This window comes from Trichechus manatus, unplaced genomic scaffold (assembly GCF_000243295.1).
Source record: "Trichechus manatus latirostris isolate Lorelei unplaced genomic scaffold, TriManLat1.0 scaffold00085, whole genome shotgun sequence".
NCBI lineage: Eukaryota > Metazoa > Chordata > Mammalia > Sirenia > Trichechidae > Trichechus > Trichechus manatus.
The window spans coordinates 10,593,091-10,609,652 of record NW_004444021.1 but is presented as its reverse complement, the minus strand read 5'-3'; the positions used below and the strand labels follow the sequence as shown (position 1 = coordinate 10,609,652).

At 35.7% G+C, this 16,562-nt stretch overlaps 1 pseudogene; it reads right to left on the bottom strand.

Annotated features, from left to right (window-relative positions):
• LOC111821451 (40S ribosomal protein S15 pseudogene) overlaps positions 1 to 15,286 on the bottom strand; it is a 148,670-nt pseudogene extending 133,384 nt beyond the window's left edge.
• Positions 15,287 to 16,562: the final 1,276 nt, after the last annotated feature.

The window sequence follows — 16,562 nt, the reverse complement described above, 5'->3', positions numbered from 1 at the left end:
GGTTTCAGGATTGTTGATTCTCTGTTTGGCTTAGTTTTTCGGATCTTTGTTGTGGAGGGACGGCGTGGTGCTTCTGCCTAGACCGCCATCTTGCCGGAGTCCAGCTACTGCCTTTTAAAGGCCCAAATCCTTTAAACCTCTTTTCTCTTTCATTTTAGAAACATGAATAGGTTGACTCAAATCTGGCAGTCGGATTTGTGAAGGGTATTTTTTCCCCTCAATCCGTTTCAGGTAACATATTTCTTATAACGATACTAATAATGAGCAAATGTGTGTGGGAAAGAGTCCAGTGTCACGTGAAGCTATGCAAATTAGCCATCTGGATAGAGCAGCCTAATATTTAGCTCAACAGATTTATGGTCTCATAAAGAATCTTCATCTTTTCAGTGTTTGTAATGTTCTGGTATACTTGACCAATCCTTATGGCTCCTCAAATGGAAAATTCCCTTGATAGTTGGGGAAAAGTAGTTGATAAAAACCTTCATAGTTCCATGCAAACATCAAGACAGTTGTTTTGGAAATCACGACTAAAATAATAGACAGTGCCTAAAAATATATTTGAGAAAAAAATATTTGATTTGTACCCAGTGAAATATTTTTCAAGCAATGTCTAGAACTCACCATTGTTTTCATTCTGTGAACACGCGTGTTGATAGTTCTGCTGATGGTAGTTGTGAGGAAGGGTGACAAAACATAAACAAAATATTAACATCGTGATTTGAGGGGCAGGAACTTAGACAAAGTGGAGGCTAAAGAGCACCTACCATTTAAGGAAGAACCATGGCATTCTTCCTCCTGTAGTTTGCTGAAGGCTTAGCTGTCCACTTGTCTGAGGATGCCAGTCCAACTGTCAGTGAAAGGAAAGGAAAAGAAAAGGGAAAAGATAGGAAAAAAAAACAACAAAATTGGTATCTTATCACTGGTGAACAAATAATGAATGTTTGAGATGTTTATTCTTGCATGTTCTAATCTCATTCTAGCTTTCCAATTTGTACTGCAAAATACCAGTTTGCCTTTTGCACCAACCAAATGATACTCACCACTGCTCCCCACACATGCCTCATCTTCTCTCTAGGTGCTTTTGCTCATGAGTTCATCTTTTTTATATCTATTCCCCCCTCAAAGTCCCCTAACTTTGAGGGCTAATGTGTGCCTGACTCAAGCCATGGTGTTTTCAATTGCCTCACATGCATGTGAAAGCTGGACAGTGAATAAAGAAGACCGAAGAAGAATTGACACATTTGAATTATGGTGTTGGCGAAGAATATTGAATATACCATGGACTGCCAGAAGAATGAACAAATCTGTCTTGGAAGAAATAACAGCCAGAATGCTCCTTTGAAGCGAGAATGGCGAAACTACATCTTACGTACTTTGGACATGATATCAGTGGGGAGCTGTCCCTGGAGAAGGACATCATGCATGGTAAAGTAGAGGGTCAGTGAAAAAGAGGAAGACCCTCAGTGATAGATTGATAGACTGGCTGTAACAGTGGGCTCAAGCATAACAGCAATTGTGAGGATGGCGCAGTACCGGGCAGTATTTTCGTTCTGTTGTACATAGGGTCACTGTGAGTCAGAAGTGACTTGATGGAACCTAACAATAACAATATACCTCTCTCCCTAGCAACCAGTTGTTTCTGCATATTTATTTGTTAAAATTTATTGAACTATGATTTACAAACAATAAAATGCACTCATTTTATGTGTATATATCAATGCATTTTGAGAAATTATCATTACAATCAAGATATAGAAAATTTCCACAAAAATGTATTGATAGTTTTTTTAATCAAATTTGCCTTTACCTCTGCACTCCTCACACATACCCTGAACTCAAGGCAACAGCTGATCTGTTTTGTGTCACTGTAGATTATTTTTCCTTTTCTAGAATTCTATGTACATGGTCTCATAAATTATGAATACTTTTGTCTGGTTTCATTTGCTCAGTGTAATGTTTTTGAGATTCAGCCACATAGTTGCATGTATTAGTACTTCATTCCTAGTTATTGCTAAGTAGTAACTCATTCTATAAATATTACAAAACTTTACCTATTGACTGATTTTTGGACATTTGGTTTCCAGTTTTTTACTGTTTTGAATAAAGCTTCTATGAGTTTGCGTGTACATGTTGTTGTGTGGATATATGCATTTATTTCTCTTGTAAATACTTGGAAGTGGGATTCATAGGTCATATGTTTATAATTTTTAAGAAATTGCAAAAACCTGTGTCCCCAAGTAATTCCACCATGCAAGCTCCCACAAGCATATTCACATCTCAGTCTTTCTTATTGTAGCCATTCTAATGGATGCCTACTCATACCTCATTATGGATTTTATATGCATTTTCATGATTACTAATAATGCTGAATGTCTTTTCATGTGTTTACTAGCCATTTAAATAACATCTTTGGTGAAGTTTCTGTTCATATCATTTGTGCTTTTTTTTTACTGGGTTGTTTGTCTTCTTATGATTGAGTTCCAGTGTCTTTTCATGGCTTCCTAGAATCACGTCATCTCTGAATAAGGGCAGTTTTTCTGTTTCTTTTCCACCTGCAAGCTATTTATTTCTTTTCTTCTGTTATTGCACTGGCTAGGTCTTCCAATAGAAGGTTGCATAAAAATGTTGAGAGTAGATATACTTGCCTTTCTCATATCTTGGATGAAAATATTTATCCTTTCAACATTAATTATAATGATAGCTAGTTTGCCGTGAGTTATTGTGTTGTTGTTTAACAATAGTGGGTGTTGACTTCTGTCAAAACATTTTTTTCATCTATTGAGATAATGTTATGGTTTGGTTTTTTTCGTCTATTAACATAGTGAATTACACTATTTTTAATATTAAGCTAAACTGTATTCCTGGGATTGTACATTTGTCAGAACACATTGATTGTACACTTGATCATGAGGTTTTTTTTAAAATACATATCGTTGAATTCAATTTGCTTAAATTTTCTTAAGGGTATTTGTGTCTATGTTCATGAGAGATGCAGATCTTATTTTAATATCTTAGTCTGGTTTTGTTATGGTAATGCTAAATCCATAAAATTAATTGGAAAATATTTCCTGTTCTTCCATTTTTTGTAAGACTGTGTGTAGAATTGACATTGTTTCTTCAGTGGATAGAATTAACCATTGCAGCCACATGGACCTGGATATTTTTTGGAGGGAAGGAATTAAACTAAAAATTCAATTAATTTAATCAATGCAAATAATTCAATATATGTTTTTTTTAGTGTGCTTTGGTATTTTGGAATTTGTCCATTTCACATATGTTGTTGAATTTATTGGCAGTAAGTCTTTCATAATATTCCCTTATCGTGGCTTTAATATCCATAGGATCTGTAGTGAAGTCTCTCTGTCATTCTTCATTTTAGTAATTTGTGTCTTCTTTCTGTTTTTCTGAACTCTCTAGCTAGGGATTTGTCAGTTTTCCTGATCATTCAAAATCTGCTTTTTGGTACATTGATTTTTCTCTATTGTTTTCTTCTTTTTATTTCACTAATCTGTTCATTTATTAATCATCATTCCCTTGCCTCTGCTTACTTTAAGTTTGTTTTCCTTTTTATTGTTTTTTAAGGTAGGAGTTTAGATAATTGATTTCAGATTTTATTAACCAAATTTTCTTCTAGGCACTGAATAAAATGCATTATACAAATTTGAATATATTGTGTTTTCATACTCATTTAGTTTAATATATTTTCTAATTTTGCTTGTGATTTCGTCAGTCTGTTGTTAATTTACAAATATGCTATTTAATTTCCAAGTTTCTGGGGATTTTCCAGACATCTCTGTTACTGATTTATATTTTAATTCCATTATCAGAGAACATACTTTGTATGGATTCAGTCTTTTAAAGTGTATTAATATTTTATATAACCCAGAATATTGTCTATCTTGATAAATGTTCCATATGCACTTGCAAATAAAGTATATCTGTCATTTTTTGGTGGAGTGTTCTATAAGTATCTTTTATGTCTAGTTGGTTGATAGGGTATTTCAAGTTTTCTATATTCTTACTGATTTTCTGCCAACTTGTTTTATTTATTAGTGAGAAAAGAGTGAGGAAATCTTCAAATTCTGTATTTCTTCTTCCAGTTCTGTCAGTTTTTGTTTCACGTAGTTTTTAAGCTCTGGTTTGGTAAACTGATAGGATTATTGTGTCTTCTTGATGAATTGGCTCATTTATCATACAAATTGTCTCTCTTTTTTCCTACAAAATTTCTTGTTCTAAATTTTATTTTGTGTAATATTAATATATCTACTTCAGATTTTTTTCCACTAGTAAATTTTTGCACGATACATCTTTTTTTATTTAACTTTAGCCTTTCAGTTTTTCTATGAGTAAAGTGGGTTTCTTTAGTAGTGTATAGTTTTGGATTGCTAGTTTGTCCAGGTGAAAAATTTCTATATTTTAGTTAGTATTTAGACCTTTTATAGTTAATTTATCAAATTTGTTGTTTTCAAATCTGCTATCTTTTTATTTATTTTTCTGTTTATCCCATTGTTTCTTTTTCTTGGTTTCTTTTTGGATGGAATTTAAAAAAAAAATCAATTTTATTTACACTATTGTCTTATTAGCTATACTTTATTTTTTGAATGGTTACTTTAAGGTATAGAATATGTTTAAGTAATCACAGTAAAATATCAAATAACATTTTATCACTCTTCAGATAATCTCAGAAGGCTAAAGCTGTATATTTTCATTTCCCCTTTCTTATCCTTTCTGATAGTCTTATTAATGTTTTACTGGCACGTGTTTTACAAACCTACCAATATATTATCATTAGTTTGATTTAAACAGTAGTCTGTAAAATAAATATTAAAAATGAGGAAAATATTGTATCTACCAACTGAATTACAGTTACAGTGCTTTTCATTCCTTCTTTTAGATCCAATTTTCCTTTGGTATCATTTTTCTTCTGCCTAAATAACTTTATTATTTCTGGTAGTATGCTGGACACATATTCTCTTAGCTTTTATTTGACTGAAAAATATTATTTTTGTCTTCATTTTTATAGGATATTTTCTCTGAATATAGAATTCTAGGTTTACAGTTTTTTGTGCTCTCAGTACTTTAAAGCTGTTTAATTTTCTTCCAGTTTGCATAGTTTTTACAAGAAACCTGCAGTAACTTTTTATTTTTCTTATTTACATATTTTACTTTTTAAGGCTTCTTTTAGGATTTTTATCTTACTGGTTTTCAGCACTTTGATTATGATATGCCTTGATGTGATTTTGTTTGTGTTTATCCTGCTAGAGGTTCATTGAGTGTCTTTGATCTGTAAGTTATAGTTTTTACCAAGGTTAGAAACATTTTCAGCCACACTATTTCAAATTTTTGTAAAACCTCCCTTCTTTATATGTGTTTGGCGCCCTGGTGGCACAGTGGCTCAGAGCTTGGCTGCTAACCAAAAGATAGGCGGTTCAAATCCACCAGCCAATCCTTGGAAACCCTACAGGGCAGTTCTGTTCTGTCCTGTAGGGTCACTATGAGTTGGAATCTACTCGATGGCAACTGGTTTGGTTTGGTTTTTATATGTGTTTATATATGTGTGTGTGTGGTGTGTTTATGCATATAGACTACTTGATATTTCTCCCACAAATCACTGAGACTTTATTTTTTACAGTCCTTTCTTTCTTTGCCCATAATGTTAAATAGTTACTATTTCTTCAAGCTCACTATTATTTTCTTTTACATTGTCTGATCTTTTGAAGCAGTGATTTTTTAAATTTTTAATATTGTATTTTCATCTCTAGAAGTTCCATTTACTTCTTTTGTAAATCTATTTTTTTCTTATTATGTTTCTATTTTCTTTTCAGTTCTTGAGTGTAAAATAGTCATAATGCCTATATCCATAAAATATATTGTCTGCTAATTCTGTCTTCTTATCATTTGTATGACTATTTTGACTGATTTTTCTCCTGGTTATAAGTCATATATTCCTGCTACTTTACATGTCTATTGATTTTTTATTAAATGCATGACATTGTATTTTACTTTGCTGAATGCTGGATTTTGTGTATTTATGTAGAGATTTTTGGACATTTTCTGGCAGGCTGTTAAGTAACAAGGGGTCAATCTGATCATTCCAACTCTTGTTTTTAAGCTTTTTTAGTGTGGTTCTAGAGTAGCCTTTAAAACTCCATGTCTAATTTAGCTTTTACTACTGAAACGGGAGCTGGAGTGATTCACTAACCTGTGTGAGCTCTAGAAATGATTAAACTTACAATCCCCCAGTATTTTTCCTTTACCTACAGTTGTTTCCTGACACCTTGTGGTGTTTCACCCTGTACATGTGCAGGTTAGTATTCTCCCAGAGACTCTTCCTGATAGCTCGCCTGCTGTCTGGTATTTTGATCCACAAATTCTAACCACCTCCACCTTCCTGATGTCTGATCCTTTTCTTCTCAATTCATTAATACTGCCAGGCTGTGCTTAAGGTCCCCATTCCTACCCTGTGATCCAGAAAATGTCTCCAAACAGAAAGCCAGGATTATCACAGGATTTTCCTTCTCTAAGATATCATAATTCTGACATCCCTCTTACCCATATCCTAAGCAGTTATTTTGTATATTTTGTCCAGCTTTATCTGTGTTTATAGAGAGAAGTTATCGTTGTAGTCCTTGATGGACAGAAGTAGAAGTCTCAATGCATTCCACCTCTTTGCCCACTTACCACCATCATTACCAAACAGTTTCTTTAACTCGAAGTTCTTTCCTCAGCACTTAATTTCCACCTTATTTATATAACATCACTTTTTTTCCATATTACTCTCTACTCCTACTCTTTCAAAACCTTTTGAGTGCAGGGGTCACATTTTATCCACTCTTCTCCCCTATGGTACCTACTACAATGCCTTTAACTAGGTAAATGCTCTGGAATAAAGGGCCTCTAAAGTCTGAATAGAAATGCAACATTGTTTTCACAGATAGATAATGGTTATGACACCACTGTTTCTATGCATGTAATCATGAATCATAGGTATGACCACTGCACATGGCTGGACATTCAGGCTCTGAACTAGCATTGTGAATTGATATGGAACAGATGGGAGACAACATAGAGACAACACAGAGAGTAAAGAGTTGTCACTTCTATACTTCTTGAACCTGTTAATGATAAAGCAGTGAAACCAAACAAATGATATTTGGAACTCTGATGAATAAATGGAGTAGGAGATCAAGGAAGGTTGGATTCAATTTGCCTTTTGGCAAATTTTGGCAGTGAGGTTTCTTGGAGAAACTGTATTAAATTGTATACAATTGTTGCTTAAATTTACTATTTTTAATCAATGTCAATTCTACTTATATTTGTTGGAGGCCTTCTCTGTGCCAGGATTTTCACTAGATATTTGGACCGCAATGGAAAATAAGATACGAACTCTTTTCTTACGGTGATTTTAGTCTGGTGAGGAATAAATCAGCCAAATATTCATATAGGGCAGTGCTATACAATAGATTTTTTTTTTTTTAGTTTTAAATTGTCTAATAGCCACATTAGAAAAGTAAAAAAAGTGAAATTAACATAATATAATTTATTTAAATCTGTACGTCCAAAATATTTTAACTTGCAAATAAGATATTTTACTTTTGTTCTGGTTTGTATTTTGGCACAAAACCTTCAAATTTCCAATGTGTATGTGACATCCATAGTGTATCTTAGTTCATACTAGTCACATTTTATGTGTTCAGTAGCCACATGTGGCTGGTAGCCACTATATTAAACTTAATAGTATTCTTAAAATACATAAACCTGTTGCCACTGAGTTGCTTATGACTCATAGCGACCTTATAGGACAGAGTAGAACTGCCCCATAGGGTTTCCAAGGAGCAGCTGGTAGATCCAAACTGCCCATCTTTTGGTTCGCAGCCGAGCTCTTAACCACTGCGTCACAGGGCTTCCATTCTTAAAATATATAGAGTGTACTAATTTCTTCCTTACAGAAACATATCTCCATTACATTGGATAAACTTCATCTCAGAGAGATTAAGTAACTTGTCAATGATTTTTCAGCAAGTAAGGGAGAGATGATTTGAGTCAGAGTTTTCTGACTCTAAATTCTCTGTTATTTCCATGACTCTTGCTACATCTACAGTTCATGGTTTCCTTGCGTCCTCTTTCCCACTAACCCCTGACTTCTCTAAATCATCATTTGAAATCATGTAATCAAAATGATGTGCTCAAGAGTTACTGAGGCAGAGGGTTACAGCAAAGTGCTCTTCTCACTGATCTGAATAAAGAGTAAGGGCAGGATATATAATGATGCTTCTCTTGACACATGGCTGGGTAGTCACGTTTCTGTTCTTTATATTTCCTTGACATCCTAAAAGAAGTAAAAGCCTATTATTGCAAAGGTACAATAGTGGGAGAGACAACAGTTCTGTGAACTGTGTACTAGTAGTCCTAATCCTGAATCTGTTTCTCTGCCCATGGTTTTAAAAAATAGTTGGGAGAATTCTACTTGGATAATAAAGAGAACAATAAAATGGTTAAAAACATTAAAGTGGGCTTGCCAGTAAACAATCAGATAAAAAGTTTTCTTTTTCCTTATTTATCAAGAAACTGGGAATTATTGATAGACTAAGGGCCTTATGGAAACCCTGGTGACGTAGTGGTTAAGAGTTCAGCTGCTAACCAAAAGGTTGGTAGTTTGAATCCACCAGGTGCTCCTTGGAAATGCTACGGGGTAGTTATACTCTGTCCTATATGGTCACTATGAGTGGGATTCGACTTGACGGAAATGGGTTTGGGTTTTGGGGTTTAAGGGCGTTATACTCAAGCAGAGTTACCTCAGCATGCCACTGGTATGGCCTAGGCTTGTTTATAAGCCACTAGATCTATGTCACATTTTTGGGATTCAGGTTCTTTTGGCCATAGAAATTTATGGGTGTACAATATGTAAAATTCCACAATAGAAATTAACTGACTTGTGCAACAAATACAGATTCATTAATTCATTCAGTCATCAGTGCATATTTATTAAGTGTGAGGAACTGGGGTGTGGAAATTGCTGACTGAAATTACAAGAGTCTTGGTATGGGGTAAATAATTTAATTTTACCCAAAGAATTTTTTTCTTTTCCTTGGTTCCTGAGAGATAACCTCTAAAACCTTGGATTTTCCCCAGTGATTGATGTGTCTTTCTTTGATGAGGACTCCAGACCACACCCAAGGGTTTATGACTTGTTTTAGGTGAGGACTAACTGCCAGGAAGGCTTACCACATAATACTGACCTTGTGATATTAACCTCCTTATGTCAGCCTCCTAATGTCAGCCACATGGTATCAACTAACATAAGGAAAAAGGGACTAAAGTTTGAATTATGTAATGAGATACCCTCAGTATAAGCTTTGGACACTGAATATCCATTATCTTTCTGGTTGGTGAAAGAGATCTGTTCTCAGAAGGGTGACATAACCCCTTTTGGGACACTGAAGCTTCCTTCCTATTGGGGATATCCCAGACCTTACCCTCTTTCTCTTCTTTATGCTGGTCCTAATTTGTACCCTTTTATAATAAAACTATAATAGTAAGTATAGCACTTTCCTGAGTTCTGTGAGTCATCCTAGTGAATTATCAAACCCGAGAGAGTAGTGGGAACCAGCAGGTCAGAAGTGAGGGGGATCTGGGAAACCCAAGCTTATGGCTAGTTTCCTGAGAGGGAACCCTTGAATTTGTGGTCAGCAGGTCAGAAGTGAGGGTATTATGGGTAGTCTTAAGCTTGTGGCTGGCATCTGACATCTTGGGCAAATTGGCAGCCTGAGCCCGTTACCTTGTGAGGTCTGACCTGGTTCTGGTTGGTACAGTTGAATTGTAATTGATCCTTATATTCGGTGGTAGAGAAGTGGGAGTTGATCCCTGACACACCTGGTTTCTAAAATTGTCTCTAATTGGATATTTAATTTTGGGCAAGTCTCTTAAACTATCAGGGCCCTCTTCAGTTACTGTAGCATGGCATGAGAAGACTAGATAGTTTCTAAGGTTTTTCTGGTTCTGAAAACCTATGCCCCTATGGTTCATGTCCGTTGAGCATGTGAGAGGATGACACAGCAGTATTTTCACTGCAGTCCAATCGGATGCGGAAGTACAAGTGTTCAATTCATCATAAAAATACCAAGAGGAGCTTTGTTTTTTAGATTTCTGCTTATCAGCTTTCTGATCTTTCCATACTCCTAGATTATATCTGATTCTTGGCTTTTGTTTTTTTTAATAGACGATTCTTAGAGCATCTTGTTTTAATGACTTTGCTCATAGAATAAATTTGTCCTAAACTGGGAAAATTTTGTGATATTTGCCCGCTAAATCTTTACCTCCAGGTCAAAGCAATTATTCTAGAGGAATAATGCTCTATAAAAGGTGTCTAGTGTCCCTGCTTCCTTTGCACTAGGTAAGGCAGTTGACATTAAGCATCAGTTGATGTATGCTATTAACTCAACCTCTCTGCTGTGCTGTTTCTGAGCCGGTCTGTTTACTTAGAAAACCATGTTGAGTGTTAGAGAGGGTAACATTAAGAATTAGTAATTTACAGCTTATTGTAATGACAAGAGACAAGTTTACTAACCTGTAAGACTGAACTTTCGCATATAAAATCCTTCACCAAAAACAATTTAAGATAAAGGAGCACTTATTGAAAACTGTGTCTTAGATAAAATAATTACAGAAGATCTAGGGGGAAAAATGAGCATGACTTTAGTAATACTAAGCAGAACAGCACATGATTGGGCTCAGAGTGCTGTTGTTCAAGGCAATGAAATAGTTACCTGCACTTGGACAAATATATGTGAAATAGGGTGTAGAATGTGCTCTGTTAAAAGGCATACCTAGGAGAAATAATAAAGATGTGAACATTGACATGGGGATCAATAAGGAAGGCAAAGCTTATCAGAGAAGCTAATTATAGACACAGGTCTTGGAACTGCAAAACAGTATTTGTAAGTAGCATTGAAGGCAATTTCACATGGCAGTAATTGTTCAGATATAACCAGAATAAGCATGTTTTTATTTTTACTGCAAAGACCACCATTCTGTCAGTACAAAAGTACACTTGAGGAAGACTGAATTTGTTATTATGAAGTACAAGGACTGGCAAAAATGGAGTGTCTCCTTTAGGGACAGAGAGGGCTTCTACTGGAGAGTGATGGTGGTAATTCTGGGATTCTCCTGAGTGGAGGGGATGGTGAGCGAGTGTTGACTTTGTCGTTGAACTGAACCAGGAGAGAAGAAGCATCTTAGTTACAGCTATGATTAGTAATCATACTTTCCAATCAAATATACTTCCTTTCTTCCTACCGTCTTCACTGCTTTCAATTAAGAAAGAAAAAAGAACCTATTAACCATCTTCTCTGGTAGGCATCGTTCTCAGATCTGAGGTTTCAATAGTGGACAAAATAGTGTTTTCTCTGTCTCATGGAGCTTCTATTTAAGTCCGGTGAGATAGACTCTAAAAAATAGACAGATAACACATATAAGTTAGTAGTAAGTGAAATTTAAAATAGGGCAAAGGGAAAGAGAGTGATAGAGGAGATACTACTTTAGAAAAGGCCATGAAGCCAGGAGTCTTTGGAAGGGTAACATTCGTAGAGAGATCTGAATACGTGAAGCGAGGAGTGAGCCACGTGGGTAACTGGGAGAAGAGTACCTCAGGCAGAAAGGACATGTATGTGTGACTTTGAGCACACTATTGTCTGTGCCAGGAGTGCTTTTGTATCACCTCTGACTACAAGAATCTTTCAAAGCAGAGATTCTCATTCCAACCAATAGATAGGAATTGTTGTCACATTCCAGGCTAATACAGCCTTTCATTTATATTCTAGAATAGCACTTGTTTAATCACCCAGTTGTTATTAAAGTACAAGTTAGGGGCTGGGAAAATGAAGAATAGGAGTACTTGCCCTCCAGGAGCCAATGAAATTACATTCCCCTCATGGGATTTTCGGTAAATTTTAATTTTCTGTGTTCTTATTCTCTTCCCTTACTAGAGTGTAAGCAACTTGGAGAGACTGGGTCTTAGTCATCTTAATATTACCATATATTTGTAGCTTGCCCTATATCTTGCAAAATGATGTGTACCCTGTAAATTTTGAGTGAGATATTAATAAAGGGTAACACCAGTAACTACTCAGTAGTATCTAGAAGTTGCACATCAGGATATAGTTTTAGCTATCACACTCATTGAGATGTGGTTCTTCCTGCCTAAGGAAATAAGATAAAGTAAAGCTGCACTGAGGGAATTTAATGTCGGCATGGCATGGATTGTGTATAAAAGATGGTTAGCTCATAAGACCTAGCATGCTGTAAGCATTTTGAAGAGAATATTGAGACAATCAAAGGTTCTATGGAAATCAATTGAAAAATATCTGTTCTTAGAGTCAGCTTTGAAAAACTGCAAAAGTAGAGACTCCGAATATAAATATAGTTCCAGAAGGGGTCAAATCTGTTGCAGATGATTGTGGAATAGGCTGTAAAGGAGATTAGCACAATGTACTATGCCAGGGAGGCGGTGCTAACCTAGACTATGGTGTGAATGGTACATGTTGGAGTTGTGCACTGTGGCAGCTTGCCACAACCCAAAGCCTCTAAATCCAGAATAGAAAGCGACCAGTTCCTTTGTCACCTGACTAAAGATTTTCCCTGGTTCATTTGTCAGTATGACTTGTAATTGGATGTTGGAATTCTGTTCTTTATTCAAGTTGATGTATTTTAAAATACAAGTTCCTTCTTTCCTCGGTATAGTTTCTTAATATCCTCAATATTTTTTTTTCATTTTTGCTAAACCTCACATTAAAGACCCCCCATCACTGGAGCTCTGGTGGCACAGTGGTTAAGCGCTTGGCTGCTAAGTGAAAAGTTGGCAGTTCAAACCCACCAACTACTCTTTGGGAGACAGATGTGACAATCTGCTTCCGTAAAGACTGCAGCCTTGGAAACCCTATGGGGCAGTTCTGTAGGGTCGCTGTAAGTCAGAATCAGCTTAACGGCAATGGGTTTGGTTTTGGTTTTAAAGCATCATAATTCATTCCTTTCTGGGTTGAGAAGACATCTAATCTTCAGAAGCCTTTGACATTTTACCAGTGGCCCCAGTAATGTCCTTTATAGCAGAAGGATCAAGTCCTGCATCACATAATTCATTTAAATATCAATTCTCCTTAGTTTCTTTCAATCTGAAACAGTCCCTGAGTCTTTCCTTAGCTTTTATGACCTTGACACTTTTGAAAACTTCAGGCCTTCTAGCTGGGATTGTCTCATGTTCCTTATGAAACCTGTGTTTTTCTCACTGCATCCTATCAGATGGCACAGTATTTGAATTGATCTAATTATTGATGATGTTCACTGTGATGTACATTTTGGTGTCTGCCAGGCTTCTCCACTCTAAGGTTACTCTTTTTCTCCTTGTAATTAAACAGTATTTTGTGGGGAGATACTTTGAAGCTATATGAATGTCCTGTTCCTCATTAAACTTCCAATTTTCTGATATTTAAATTTATATCAGTATAGACTCATGGTTTTTAATTTTTTCAATAGGTTATAACCCACTATTATCATTATTTATTTTAATTTTCAAATTGTTCCGTATTTGGTCTTTGGGAGCCCCTCAAGCTGGCTCCATTTCGTTTTGACATGTCCCTCTCATTCTTTGAGCACTTCCTTACTTTATGGCCCAGACTGTGCTGGGTTCATCGACTTTTTCCTCTGCTCCAGCCCTGTTGTTTTAGTGAAGGAGTAGTGCTAGATGTGCTCTATCCTATTGAGATGAAAGACATGCATTTCTTCCCTAAAATTTCTGGTATCAAATTCTGGATGGAAGTTTAAAATGCTAATCCAAATATAGTCTCTCAAACACAAGTCTAAACAAGACTGACTGCAGTGCAGTTTGGGTTGGAAAAGTTGTTTTTATTTTCCTTCTCCTTTATCATCACCAAGACTTTTGGTTTTCTGAAGACTGTTGATCCATATTTTGCTGCTTTTCACCTTCGGGACTTCAGAGGAAACTGATGTGCTCAAAGACCTAGAATAATACACAAGTAAAGTGAGGATCCCTAAGGGTGAGAGGATGGAGCATGAACATATTTTAGTTACTGTCCTACTCTTTGATCTAAACAAAGGAACCTGGCTTTCTATTGATGTCTTTTAATATTACCTCAGGGCAGAATTGCCCAAGTTGAAAAGTAGTATTTATTTTCCTTTCTTGTCACTTGTCACTTGTCAGAAAATCTGTAAGTGGCGTTAAGTAAAAATTCTCAGATCAAAAAATAATATCTCAGTCTGCATTTTGAATAAAGAAATAGTCATTTAGCAGCTTTCTAAAAATAGAAGACTTTAACAAATACAGATAGTCCCCGACTTATGTAGGGCATATTCCAGTTTTGAGGAACCGCACTAACGAACACCCCTTTTTTTTTTCCTACATCTTGTTAGTAATATGTACTACATACAGTGTTGCAATGTGTATCTTTAAATTTATGTGTAATGCTTCCAACCCCCAAAGACAAAGATCTGGTTTATAAAGATACTGATAATAAAAGGCAACAATAATGAAAACTTAAAAAAAAAAAGAGGTATTCTACTTATGTCAGAACAGAACCCATGGTAAGCCAGGGACAACCTGTACTAAAAATATCTCTTGGGTTTTAGCTCAGCTGACTTTGATACATAATTACTCTGTAAAATATGGCTATTATTTTTATCAGCTAACCTACAGTTAGATATGCTTTATCTCCATTGAAAATTCTGCAGTTTTACTGAGTAATGCAGTGAAACCTGTGAGGGCTGGAACTCAATGGGACTGCCTTGTTTTTCTGGGTCTCACCAGTTTTCCACCTTTGACAGGGTGCAGTCTTACCACTTTTCTATTACTCTCTGTTAAGAATCCTCCCTCATAAAGACCCATAAATGTTTTTTTCTGTTTTATAGGACTGGAAAAGAAACTAAACCATTTTTTATCTTTGCATGTTTATTCAAATTATGTGCAGATATGTGCATATATTGTACTATTCAAGCAAAGATATGGGTAAAATTCACTTTTTAATAAAAACATGTAATGTCAGCTGTTTAGTTTGTTTTTTTTTTTTGGTGAAATTACTTAAATACCTAAGTCTGTAGCCTTATCAAAAAATGCTTGGTCTCCTTTAACTTTTCCAAATTCCATCAAAACATTTATAGAGTTGAAAACTTGTGTTTGACTTGGAGGCTGAGGCTCTTCTAATGGTAGCTCTTCATCATCTTCATTGTTGTCATCTTTAGATTGCAAGTCCGCAATTTCTTGTAGGTTTATGTTGCCCATTTCTGTGGCAGTTTCTTTGTTGATATCAATGTAAAATGTGGCACTGACCCTATTTTTCTGAAACACCAGTATAAATGTCATTTATTGCATCCTGAATCTGAATGATATTACCAGGCACAGTAACTGTTTCCATTTTGTATACTATCACCACTACCAGCTAAGAAACTGCAGTTCTTAAAGCGTTTTCTTAGTCTCTTCCTTAACCATTCTGACTGATTGCTTCAGAAATGAAGTTACATCAAGGACATCAGTTTTCCTCGGAATCCCCAGTGCCATCTTGTACATCTCGGCATTGGCAATCACTTTTTGAAGCAATACTTCCTGTAGTTTACTTCAATATTTTGGATAATGCTGTTATCCAGAAGTTGTAGGACCAACGTTATGGATGGTGGAAAACAAAATTAATTTAATATTCGACAGGGGCAGTGACTAATGACAAGTAGCATCGTCAACAATCAAAAGAATGCTTCGGTTTTGTTTTTTCATGTTCCTCATGAAAGCCGTGTTTTTCTCATTGCGTCTTATCAGGTGGCACAGTATGTCAGTTTATCTAATTATTGATGATGTACATTATGGTGTCTGCCGGACTTCTCCACTCTAAAGTTACTCTTTTTCTCCTTGTAATTAAACAGTATTTTAGGGGGAGATGCTTTGAAGCTATATAAATGTCCTGTTCCTCATTAAACTTCCAGTTTTCTCATATTTTTTCATGATGTTGCTGAATTTATTTAAAAACTCTTCATAAATTGCTCATCATCCAAGCTTTTTTATTTTATTTCTTTTCTACTGAAAGCTGATTAATTCCGATATTCTTGAAGTATTGTGGTTTTTTGCTCTTTCCAATTACCTATAGTTTCTCAAATGTCCCATCCACAAACGTGGTCAAGAGGACAGTAAGCTGCTCTTTTGAAAATTGACCCCGTAAGCATTTTCCGCCTGCGTTTTCAGGGTCCACTTCTGACTCAAGCGCACCTAACAACATTAGGCATATGTTATCAGTCACAGTGAAACCTGCAAATGCCCACTAGATGTTCACTGTGAGTCGGAATTTGACTCAATGGCAATGGGTTCTTTTGGTTTTTTTTTTGCTTTTTATTAGACATTGCCCTGTAAAATACAGCAGTCTCATTGGTGTTTGCAATGTCTTTAGGATCATAACCCCTTATAATCTCTTTTAATTTTGTGAACCAGTTTTGAACAACGTCTTTCTCAACCTCATTTGACTCCCCAGAAGCTACACTGCAGGTGATACCATGGTTTTTATTTGTTTGTTTTT